This window comes from Heterocephalus glaber, unplaced genomic scaffold, assembly GCF_053883595.1.
Source record: "Heterocephalus glaber isolate CG9 unplaced genomic scaffold, H.glaber_assembly_v1.0 deba00001572, whole genome shotgun sequence".
NCBI classification, from domain to species: domain Eukaryota; kingdom Metazoa; phylum Chordata; class Mammalia; order Rodentia; family Bathyergidae; genus Heterocephalus; species Heterocephalus glaber.
Genome location: NW_028258357.1, coordinates 11,248,948 through 11,261,845, shown reverse-complemented (window position 1 = coordinate 11,261,845; position 12,898 = coordinate 11,248,948). Strand labels below are relative to the sequence as shown.

At 40.6% G+C, this 12,898-nt stretch overlaps 1 long non-coding RNA gene across 2 annotated transcripts in view; it reads right to left on the bottom strand.

The window, feature by feature from the left end:
* LOC147823571 (uncharacterized) overlaps window positions 1-4,016 on the bottom strand; it is a 56,285-nt gene extending 52,269 nt beyond the window's left edge. For both annotated transcript variants that reach the window (XR_015443533.1, XR_015443534.1), the window contains exon 1: window positions 3,904-4,016. This is a non-coding gene — a long non-coding RNA (uncharacterized LOC147823571). The remainder of the gene's footprint in view (window positions 1-3,903) is intronic.
* Window positions 4,017-12,898: the final 8,882 nt, after the last annotated feature.

The following is a 12,898-nucleotide window of genomic DNA, read 5'->3' as shown; positions in this document are numbered from 1 at the left end:
TTTCTACAGACTCTTTCCCCGAAACTGCCTGCCAGTGATTATCATGGGAAAAAGAAAGTTACTCAAGAACTAAGAGGATTTACCTTCTAGTTCTGATTCTGCCATATATTTGTTGTGTAATCAAGGGGAAGCTTGATGTCCTTCCTGGGGCTCAGTTTATTAATGTAAAGGAAATAATAATTGTTGGCCTATTTCAGCCCCAGAGTTAGCATTATATAAGGTTGTAAGATGCCTTATCCATGCATAGTTATTAATGTCTGAAAAAGAAGTCTGTATATTTATATGTACATAAAACAATGTGAGTAAAAAGTCATTGGAACCAAATATAATTCAAATACAACCTAAAAGTAAATTCTCAAACCACATGACTATTTTAGCAGAAATCTTGAGTTTCCCTAATTTTACTTTATTTTTCTGATTTCTGTACCGTCTCCTCTTGAGACTTCACATTCCATCTCCCTTTGCATATCTCTGTAGAGTTCCACTTATGTTTAGAAGGTATTTGGGGAGAAACAGAGTTTTGAAATTTGCAAATGTCTTTGGGGCACTCTAGTCAGTTTAAAACTGGACATATGTGGATTTTTCTCTGAAAGGAAATCAAATAAAATATTCTTGACATGGCAAACAAATAGCCATCCTTCCTGAGGGCAATGTTTTTAGGAGCTGAGTGTGAATAAATCAGAAGCATCCGTGGTGATTTTTTTTTAACCCCACAACACAAAGGAAGTTAAAAATAAATTTCTCATCCCAAATGCAACTTGGATTTACTTAACTGCAAACAATTGTGTAAAATGTTGGGGCCATTTGAGGATCACATCAGGCAGTTACGGTCCAAATCTGCCTAAAAATCTTAACCACTTCCATGTAACACACAAGTGCAGGTTAGCTGAGCAAGAGCAAAGTATTCCAGTGACTCAGGAGAGGGTAAATGTGGAGAAGCGTAAGCATTAGTCACCCCTCCCCAGGCATGCTCAGGAGGGCAGGGCCTGCAAGAGGGAAGACAGCAACAGGCCCGGCATTGGTTCTTGTTCATGTGTCAGTGGGAGGGGCCTGAGAGCCCGGTGTACATAGGCTGGCGTCTGAGAGGCTTGAGGCTGAGTCCCCGAGCAATGGGCTTGACTAAAACAAAGGAAATGGATCAATGCCAGGGATATTCATGTGTTCAAGATAATACAGGCTAAAAGGCAAGTTCAGACAGGAGTATGTATGAACTCTGAACGGAGTGTTAGGGCATTCAGGGGCTGGTGGGTTTGGGCTTCTACACCTGCTGTCTGGTAAGCAGAACAAGAGTGGTGATGGAATTGGAATTTGGAGTCAGACTCTAGGCTCAAATGTTTGACTCATCTATCAAACAAATTCCTAAGCCTTTCTGTTTCAGTGTCCTCAACTATGAAATAGTGAATATGAATAGTGAATATGAACAATGAAATGTGAATAGTACCTAATTCAAGGGATTGTTCTAAATATTAACAGTGATAATCGAGGCCAAACAGAGCTCCTACACCATGTGCTGTCCATAATAGTTATGGTTGAACATTCCTCCTTCTTTCTCTGTTCTGTCCTGAGAGTTCTCAGTTTTACACCATCTGAGGCCTCACCCAGCCTTAGCATCCTATCCAGTAACTGAGGCTCTAAGCAACCTTTAGCCTTCCTCAGGCCAATTTACAAAGGCTTTCTGTGGATAGCACTTTTCAGCTCTAAGAGATCCTGGGAGACCCAGATTCAAGGAAGGCCCTGCAGGGCTGAGTAGATCCCTAGGATGTTCTGCATTTCTAGCAGGCTCATCTGCTGAGGATCCAAGGCCCACACTTTGACTCTAGGTAACTGACTATCCAAATGGACGAGCAATTTTTTTTCTGGACTGCTGGAATGATTGAATGATTCAATAGGACACTGATCACTTATGTTACACAAGCCATTGAGTTCCATTCAGTCCTGGAAATCAGGTACATTTTTTGTACGCAAAACTTAAAATTAATTACATTAACTCCATCTAAAGTGTTTGTGAGAAATGACACCTTACTGTGTGACTCAGTCAGGGAGTAATTTTATATCTAAAGAAGTCTGATCTCAAAATAAAATGTGCAGCTGGAAATTTTAGGTTTTGATGTATGTGTGTGTGCACACACATGTGTGTGTGCGCACATGTGTGTGTGTGTGCGCAGACACTTTGTTAGCAGGTCTGAAGTTGCTAGACAGGACCTTTACAATGGCAACCTGTCCAGTGGCTGATGGGGAACAATAAATAGAGAACACAGACAAAAAATGGTTCTATCAAAATTCAAATTTATCCCACTACACTTGAAAACAGGGTCTTTGCAGATATAATTAGTTAAGATGAGGTCATCCTGGATTAAAGTGGCCTTAATCCAATAACATGTATCTTTATGCGAAGTGACACACAGGCAGACCAGAGAGAAGGAGGTGATGAGAAAATAACGAGGAGAATGACATGTGACAATTGAGGCAGAATTTTGCTGCCACAAGCCAAGAAATTCCAAGGGCTGATGGCCACAGCGGAGGTTAGGAGAGAGACTTGGGACAGCCTTTTCATCTCTGGCAAATGAGCTAGCAATGGATGAATTAGCTGTCTGAATGGGGATGATACCAGGGTGGCGTCCTGTCCTACTTTGCTTTCTCAGATCAATAGGGACAGCAGGAGGGGAAGGGACAAACTGTTTTGCTCAAGGACTAATCTCTTCAGTGCAAAGAAAACTGAATGCCCAGGATCCATCCTTGCAGCTTTTACATCTGTCCAAATCCCCCAAACACAAATGCATGCAGGAAAGTCTCTGGCAGGTAGAAAGGGAGACCTAGCAGTGGGAGAGACACTGAGCAGACAGCTGGGTGTTGTTCCCTTGGACAGGCTGTAAGAGAGATGGCAGAGACCCTCAGGAGGCAAAGAGAATTCAGTTAGTGAACAGAATGGAAGCAGTACAATGTCCGTGCTATTTTAACCTCCTCACAGGAGCATTTGCTCGTGCTTCTAGTTCCCGCACAAGTCTTCTCCAAGGCTTTCACAACCTCAGACAATTTGGACACTTTCACTTTGACTCGTTAAGAGCTGAGATCCACATTTATCTCAAGCAAACATACTCAGTTAAGGAAAACATACTCCCCACCCAGGATTATTCTATATTCAGTACACTGGTTAAACACAGGCCTTCTGCCAAAAAGAATCTTCAGTCTGTTTAAACGGACCGAGGAAAATGCCTAAAATTATTCTCTTCCCATTTGTAGCCCAAGGCCTCCAGACTTCCTTTCTTCCCCTGCATGGTTTAATGTAGAGTAGTGCACTTGGAAAGCACATTTTATTTACAGAAATGAAAATATCCTATCAAGGTGCTCTAAACAGACTTCTCATTTGCTAAAGTTGTATGTAAATTTCCTTGCCAAGGACTTGAAGGAATTGTCAAATTCTTAAGAGATTAAAGTCCCAACCTCTGTCTACTGTTGACAGTAACATCAGATTTGATGTTGAAAAAACTGTTTTGAGTTCAAGATGTGCCAGTTACCAGCAGCCTTGAAAAAGAACATATCTTGAAAGTTTCCGAGCCTCAGTTTGTACACATAATGAAATTACTCTTAAGTTTGCAGAGAAGACTTAATAATAGATTTGTAGCTTGTATAATAAATTAGCTAAACAGTAAATTACTCCAACTCATCATCTAAGTGTAGAGCTACCGAAGAGAGAACTTCACACTGACCAGCAACTTTGTTTTCGTCGTCTGATGAAACCATCTTCCTTTCTGTAGGAAGTTCCTCTTTCTCTGATTATTTATGTTGCCTGAACTATGTTTAAATGGTACAGCCCCATCTCTTCTCCAAATATGGGCTGACTTGCAACATGCTTTCTACCCATCAGCAGCGTTCTGCTTTCTGTCTTTAGAGCTCCATGCTTACCTTTGTCTCTACTGGCCGTCAGGAACTCGTGTGTTTTAGTTCCATAAGCCTCTGCTGTCACTGGAGTTTGAACCAGTCTCGCTCTTCCTGGTGTTTCACACTGACCCACTACTCATTCCCTTGAGACTTCTGATCCTACCACGTGGTCAGTCACACTGCCCATCATCGGCGAAGTGGACTGTTGTGCAACAAGGGCACGTAAACCAAAAACAATAAAATACTTTTGAGTGTTGCATAGAGAAAATGAGATACTACATTTGAATATTCCTTTAAAAATTTGAAAGCTCTGTAGAAATGGATTCAAATAAAAAGGGAAAGGAAAAAATATGAGAAAAGGAAAAAAATGGAAATAAAGTCTTCATAAATAGGGAGGGGTGGAGGGGTTGAAGGGAGGGCAGGGAAATGGGGAAAAAAATAAGAACCAAGATATATCATGTAAAGGTACAAATTCCCAATGAGGAATGTCATCATATTGTATAAAATGTACCAATAAACGTAATGATTTAAAAAAATGCTTTCTTCATGTAATGACAATTTTTAACCAATAGAACCTAGTTGTATACTTCTACAGTAGGGTTTTCAACCTTCCACATTTCTCTCTGGGTCCTCAATTTTATTGGAGACTCAGGACACTGAAAATGTCTATGTTCATTTCTTCAACAAATAGTTTTCAGGACCTAGGTACTATGCAACTAGTACCCTTCTGAGCACTGAGTACAGCACGGAGATAAACAAGAAAGTTAGAATCGCTGAGCTCATAGGACCTATATTCTAGTAGTGGAAACCAACCAATAAGCAAGTGAACTGATGTGATTATTCCAAGTTGGATACATGTTATGAAAAAGATGAGGAACAGAAACAAATAAGGGAATGACAATTTTAAATGTTCCTCCTGAGAAGATCTCCTCTGAAGAGGGACACTTAAGCTGAAACCAAAGGATGAAAAGGAGCACTGTATAAATCCTGAAGGGAATAACTTTCTGGAAAGATTTGTCTGTGGTATTAAATAGCGGCTGAATGGAGAGATGTGTAGCTGCAGTGAGGTAAACTGGGGAGAGATGAGAGAGGATATAGTGCTGGATCCTACAGGACCCTATAGGGGCCAGATGTCTGAATTTTATTACAACATTGATAATCAGCCATCGAAAGAAGTTAAGTGCACAAAAATGAGTTGGAGGTAGACAAGAATGAAAACAGAGAAACAGATGTGAAACCATTGTAGTGCTCACAACAAAAGTAATGATGATAGCAGGAGTAATCGGACAAAACCAGATATAGTTGAAATTCTTTGGTGTTACACTAAATAAGACTAACCATTGGATTTGATGGAAGTGGGACAAAAAGAAGAAAGAATCAGGACTTGTCTATTTTTTGCATCCTTATCCCTTAGCAAATTATCTACTTCATAGTAGATGCTCAATGAAAATAGTCATAACTGATTTTTCTTCCCCATAAAAGCTAGGTCTCTTAAACTGATGAAAGAACAGGAGAGTATAGAATAAAAAATTAATTAATTAATAAAAGGATACTTTACAGGATGCATACACGGGAAAACAAAGACAAAGATTTCATTTTGGAGAAGCTGAGTGATGACTTTTCTATCAGCGGATCAAGGTTAAAGTCTTTCAATCTCTTCTCCAGGCATATTTCCAATAATTGTCTAAAGAAGTCCCAGGCCAACAAAGGCTGAATTGAATACTGGATGGTGAGTAAGGAATAGGGCTGTATGTAGAAAAGACATCTTTAAAGTGAACTTGTGATTCAGGAAGTGATTTTTCATCATCTCCTTGGCTGACTTTGAAGAAAGAGCTTAAGAATAAAGAAGACTATCATGCACATAGTCTGAAAATTATAGAACCAAGTGATTCTGTCTTGGTACATTGATTCAGATATTACTGAAGGCATTTCGTTAGCACTCTGTTTTAGCATTAATATCACATTTACCCAGACACATTCTATTTCAACAAGACTGCTAAAAAAAACCCTGAGATAGACAGTATAATCCTTGTGTGGATTTTAATAGGAAGCACAAATATTCCTTTGCTTCAGACTGGTGAAGTTGGATGAAAAGACACGAGGGTTATATATTTAAATACAAATACAAGTAATTATAGGCACCCATATTTTTTCAGCCCTTGTGGCTTACTTTGGTTTGTTTTAGAAATTCCAACATTCTCAGAAAGGGATTTCAGTCATTCATAGTTATCTCCAGTCTATTTTTTTAAGATTCAATTTATGAACTGTTATCAAAACTTTGCTACTCCTCATACATAGTTTTGAGTGATGCCTTCTAAATTCCCTCTAAGTGAATTTACAAATAAAATGCACTTGCCTTTGTGGTAATACTATTTGGAAGCTTAAAATGGCATTCACGAGTTTAGTCTTGCTAAACTCAGCTGCATTACTTTGTCTTCAGAGTATGATTGAAAGGCGGGCTTTGCTCCAGCAATGAGCTAAACTATGGACCTCTCTGTTCCATTTGATTGGAACAGTGCCTTTTGTAGATTCTGTTTATTCTCTGTCCCTCACCTTGGCTCCTTCACTATCTTTTAAACCAAGCGTTATCTGAAATATCAATAGCTTTGCAAAAGGAATGCATGTTTATTAAGGGAGGACTCAACTATTTCAAGGCTGAAAGGAGACAACAATGGCCTTTTAAAGGAAAGAAGGAATACTTCTAAAGCATTGACTGGTGGTATCAGTAAATACTGACTTGTGGGCTAAAATGTCTTTTGAAGGGGTCTCTCAAATCAGGCACTTGACTTTCAGTTGTCTTAATGCTATGCAAGGTCTGGACCTAGGACCTTCTTCAGAGGCACTGCTATAGACAGTGTGGGAGCCCTTTCTCCTGTGGGACAACTTTCTCTGAGCAGGATTTCTTCTAAAATTGAACTGGACATTCTTTCTTCACCTCATAACTGCTCTCTCACCCTCAACCTGGAATAAAATGATAAGATATTACATAGCCCATTTATTGATGCACAGTCCATAGTAAATATTTCATCTCTTGTGAAAGTTTTTCTTTTTCCTGGTTCCCCACCACTTTTTTACATGGCTCCTTCCTTTGAGTCATGCACCTGTACTTATTCTTTTTCTCTACTACACATAATATTTTATTGTACTTACTCATATTTAGTAGGTTCCCTTATTAGTTTTCAGATTCCTTGACTTTAGTTTTTTGAGGTCAACCAGAGTCCAAAAACAAAATGAAAAGTTCCAGAAATAAACAATTCATTAGTTTTAAACGGTGCCTTGATCTGAGTAGTATGATGAAATCCATCTTGTCTGAAAGAAGAAGCGTACCGCTGTCCAGTGTACCCACACTGTATATGTTACCCACCTGTTAGTTACTCAATAGCCATGTTTGTTACCCAATTGACTGTCATGGTATCGCAGGACTTGTGTTATGCAGCTGCCTAATGCTACCTCTCAATGTCTACAGAGCTCACTTCCCTTCATCTCAGCACATAAGCTTTGTATTGTCTCACAGTAGCACAAGAAGAAAGGTGAGTATATGCAATATAATATTTTAGAACTAGAGAGACTATGTTCACATAACTTTTATTACATTGCATTATTATAATTGTTCAAATTTCCTCTTTTCTTTACTATCCATGGTTTCAGTCATTAGTTGGGGATCTTGGGAGATACTCACCACAGATAAGGGGTGGCTGAAGTGTGTTGTCTGTCTTCCCTGCTAGTATTACTGAGAGAAAGGAATAATAATAATACATCCTCTGCCATTTTATCCTCATGTTCATAACATGCTATTTCAGTGCTCCACTGCCATGGAAAGATCAAGAAAGCTTCTCCTCTGTATGAATCCCTGTTAAGTCTTCTTCTTCCCTCAAGGCACCATAGATTAGTGACCCGCCAGGCAAAACTGGCATTCAAACACGCTCAGTCTGCACAGTTTCAGATCCTTAAGAGGAGTGTGGAAGTTTTCATGGACCCACACACAGCACTCAACACTGCTGTCCCCCACCATTGTCCCAGCAGTGGAGAAAAACAGAGAGATGTGGTTCTGGGATCATCCATGCTGAGCTCTGGGTTCTGCTTCTGGCTTGGGAAGCAGCCATCCAAACTCTGCCAGTTAGTCGGGTACCAAGGGAGCCACAGTATGTACATTCTTGCTGTTATTACAGTCAGGTGACACTTTGCCTTAGCATCCCCCATTTGCAGCCACAGAGCACAGGAGTCAGTAGTTCATGCTTATTTTAAAACAACTTCCTTGAGTTGGCCATCACTATTTGTGAATTTTGAACAGCACACTCACAAAGCCAGAAGTCAACAGGGTCATTTCAGAAAAAGAATCCTTGTCAGTTGACTTCTACTCAGAAGGTCAAGTCTCTGAAAATACAGCAGTGAAAGCTTTACTTCAGAATAACTTCCTGTATCACCAGGACTCCTAACAAACAGGGTTTCTAATTTAATCAGTGTAACAGTCTCCAGCCAGAAAGAGAGTGACCCCTTTACAGCGGATCTTCTGATGTCACTGAGGATAGCGCCCAATCAACATCGGGCAAATGAGTGAGTGAATCAATGAATGGCCTGATTCTCTTCCACTCAGTGTTCTTCCTGGTCACTCCCCTTGACAGCAGAGGCCACATATCTAGGGTCACAGACTGATATTACTTCCGGAAGACAACAAACCTAAAAAAGGAACTTGGCTGTTCGGTCACAAAACTACTAGAGAAGTTTTAGATGACTTCATAATGATCTTTCTTTTCTTTCTTTCTTTCTTTCTTTCTTTCTTTCTTTCTTTCTTTCTTTCTTTCTTTCTTTCTTTCTTCTCTTTCTTTCTTCTCTTTCTTTCTTTCTTTCTTTCTTGTAATGGGAATTGAATCCAAGGCCTTCACACTAGGCTTAATCTTCAGGTCCCCCTCTCCTTTTGATTTTGAGGCAGGGTCTTGCTAAGTCTGTGAAATTGCCCAATTTGGGCTCAAAATTGAGATCCTCCTGACTCAGTCTCCCAGAGTGCTGGGACAGTCTCCCAGAGTGCTGGAATCATAGGTGTGTTGTCAGCACACCCAGCTCCCAAAGATGACTTTTGTTTGGGCTTTTTTTGTTTTTTTTTTTTTGAGACAGAGTCTCACTGTGTCATCCAGGTTGGCCTGGAACTCACAAAGATCCTCCTGCCTCAGCCTCTGAGATTTGAGGCATCCATCACCATGCCTCCCCCACAAAGGTAACTGTTACTGACATTTTAAAATCTCTTTTTCTAGGGTAACATAATACAGTCAGAATTCAAACCCCGTACTGAAAGACTACAAGATCGATGGTCAATGCACTTTATCAGTTTGTTTCTTATATCTTTTAAAAGTCATTGTTGAAAGTGGTAATAATGTCTTTTGAGTATTTTTAAGTCAATTTTAAAGCTAATGAAAAAGAACAAAAAACTTGAAAAATATGTGATAAATTAGGAAGGCAGCATATTTCTGTATCCCTAAGCAAAATACAGAGTAGAGGAAAACAGAATTTAGCAGAGATTAAACATTGGTTTCTTCAAGACTCTTCTTGATGCATTATAATAATTGATCATGTGTCCCTAAAAGCAATAATATAATTATCTGGATGTGATCATTTAACAATGAAATGCAATTCTGAGACATGATATTCAAAGACAGCAATGATGGCCTCCAGGGACAGAGAATAAAAAACACACATAGGGCACTTGGGAAGGGATGCCACTCACAGAAAAGCCCAAGATATTTTAGATCTGACTGCCCTGATTAGCTCCTTATCCATTGGTATATGTTCCTCTGATGATAAAAAATAATGAAATGTTTGCATTTCTGTTAGGGATTTTCAGTTGAATGGATGACTGGTCAAATGATTGAATGCTCTCAGGATAGGATCCAAAATCCTCAAGTAACTGTCCTAGAAACCATGTGCAATTGAGTTCTCCAAGCCTTCCAGCCTGGTCTCAGCCACTCAGAACTATTTCACTCTCAGTTCTTCTCTGCTCCTGCCCTTGGTTTTGTCCAGAGTACCACACCCCTTTCACTTCAGGATCTTTCTTTACATTTTGTTGTATATTTACCCATCCCACCCCCACTTCCTCTCCTGTCGCTTCCACTGTTTTCACCTCTTCTTCTTCCTTCCTTACTAGTGTACAGGTTCCTTTGCTGAGAGCAGTCCCCAGCTAGCACAGGCCTGGTGTATCCCCAACCCTGGCCTGAGTGCTTGCTGGTAACAGACATTGCTCCAAGTGCTTTGCATGTGCTATCTCATTTCATCCTCACAACAGTACATGGAGGTGGCCCTACCCTACCTCCCTGTGGCAGCTGAGGAAACTGAGACATAAAGCAATCAAGAAACTGGCCCAGAGTCAAAGATCTGGGAAGGAGATGATGAATTCTAAAGCCCACCATTTCTCACCCACTAGGCTGCATCATAGCTTATCAAGTCTACATGCTGCTCCTAGCATCTTTCTCTTGGGAGCACTTATCCTTATCATTTTTTAATGAAGTTATTTGTTTTTAATCGACCTTTCTTACTACAATCTCTATGAAATCAAGACCTAAATCTCAACCACAGCACCTGCATCTTGCCTTGTGCCTAGACTACAACAGGTGGCCAATAAATATTTGAAGAGTAAATAAATAGGTGGTTGAATAAAGGAAGAAACAGATGGACAGATGAAAAACGTTGTTCACATACACTTTTGAAGCATGGTGCCAATGAATCTTGAATTTTAAGTTCTATTGACACACAAAAGAAAAGCTTATCCCTGGATCAGCATTGTCATCTGGTACCAAGAGAAGGTGCTTAGGAAGACATACTTTAAACAGATTAGGTCTTAGTGAACCTCAATTTCATTTTTAATAGGAAACACTGATGTTATAAGAAGCCCCAGATCTGACCAAAGTTTTAAGAGGTCAACAATGAAGTAGTGCAACATTCTGAGCAGAGACACAGTATGAGATATTTAGTATGTCTGAACTGAAAGAGACACCAAATCTACCTTCACACTACAGTAGACGAGGCAGTAATGATTCTTCAAGCATCTCTTCATCCGTTTTTGGCACAGGTGAAAGAATTCAGGACTGTTGCCCCATGGTCTGCCTATCTGGCATGTTCTGCTGCTGTCAGCCCAAGATAAGACACATTTTGGAGAAGCCACAAGACTGTGATACTGACCCCTTTCATCCAGTCTGTGAGAGACACAGTGACTGATCATAGCTTCAGAACGTCCTCTGCTTACTAACTGTCTGAACTCAAGCACGCATCAGCAGTCTTAAGGTCTAAAGCAATTATTTCACAGAAGTGCGAGGTCTGATCACAGGCTTCTGAGGAAAAGGTATTTTGCAAAGTTATTCCATTTGAAAATAGCAGGGCAATTTGTGTGAAGATCAAAGCCTGATTTCACAGAAAAGACCTCCCCAAGTATTTTTCTTTATTCTGACATCTGACACGTGTAGAAATACAACTGCAAACTGAAAGGTTGCATAGAAAAATACAGTACTTCATGGAACTTGAAAGTTTGAACCAGAAGACTACCTTTTCTGTAGCTACAACCTTGGGCAAGCCGCTTGATCTCCAGACCTCAGGGCTAATATCTGTTAAATGGAGCCAGTCCTTCAACAAACACCTGTACAGTAGTGTCTTCTGTGTGTGAAGTGTCATGCATGACGAGACAGCCGTGTTTGTCAAGTTCATACCACGTTCTGCGTGTTTTACTTCTATGTCCTCACCCAATCCACACAGCAATTTTTCTGGAACCCCAGGCTTGGCGAGTTCAGCAGCACAGGGAGTGGAAAAGCCAAGATTAAACACAGGTCCATTGATCCCCAAACCTTTGATCCGGCTACTCACACAGGCAGATGGATGAGAACAAGCTTGAAAACTCTGAAGGCCTGGATGTGAGGCCACTCCTGTTTTGATGTGCAGTTTTAACTGGATATATGCTCTCCTCCTAAATTTTTGTTTCTTTTCTTATCTTTTTCTCCTTTGTTAGCATGCAGTACAATCCTGTTCTTTACCTGCCAGAGTTCCTGAGAAAAGATGTGTAAAGGAGCCTGCCTGCCTGGTTAGCAGACACTTTAGATGCACTTATTTTCTGGAGAATAATTTATCTTTAAAGGCCTCAGATGTTCGCGGTGTTGGCAATTTCAAATGGTGTTGTCTCAGCTCCTGTTTCCTTCTCATGGCTGTGGATTGGAAGGGAGGGTTGGTTCATTCTCCCACCAGCAGGAGCCTACATCTGGTCAATATTCAGCAGCAGGAGATTCTCCTGGTTCCTACTTAACACTGCTTTGTGATGAACTCAAATTGGCTTGATGCTTCCAAAGTGCCGATACAAAAATTGAGGACATACAAGGTCCAGCATCATTGGACATAATAAAGTGATGAAAAGCATGAGTAAATGCACTGCTTAGTGAATGGAAATTGGATGAAGAGATGGAGACAGATGAAAAGATGGACCAACTGAATAGCCGGCTGTTTTCTCTCTCAGGGTGATATTTTCCTCTGTAGATGGATATGATTTGCTATGGTGTTGCATGATTGTATCGCCCCAAGTGACCACATAATGTACAGGCCAAGCTGTGTTACTTTTGAGAGTAGCAGGAGGTGTTACTCCTACTCCCAGATGACTGCTTTGCACAAACCAGGATATACGGTTTGGTTGGGCAGCTTGATATTGCCCAACTTGCTCATCTTGCTCACTGAGATCTGGCTTCAATATAGACTGCACTGTGGCCCGATGTATGATCGCAGCTCATTAATGGTGGCCTTCCTTCATCCTGGCCCTGCTCTGCTGCCATGAAACTTCATTTTCTCAAATGTGGACATCAAGAGTTGGATTCTGTAATCAAACAGACCTGGGGTTGAAATCCAGCCTTGCCAATTACTTGCTGTGGGATTTGGGCAAAGTGCTTGAACCTACCAGTCCTCCAACTCCTTGACTGTGGGGCGGAGACAGTGCTGGTGCCTGTGTTCTCTGGGCACTGCGTGGATGTGATGAAATGAAGCCCATGAAGTGGCCACTAAG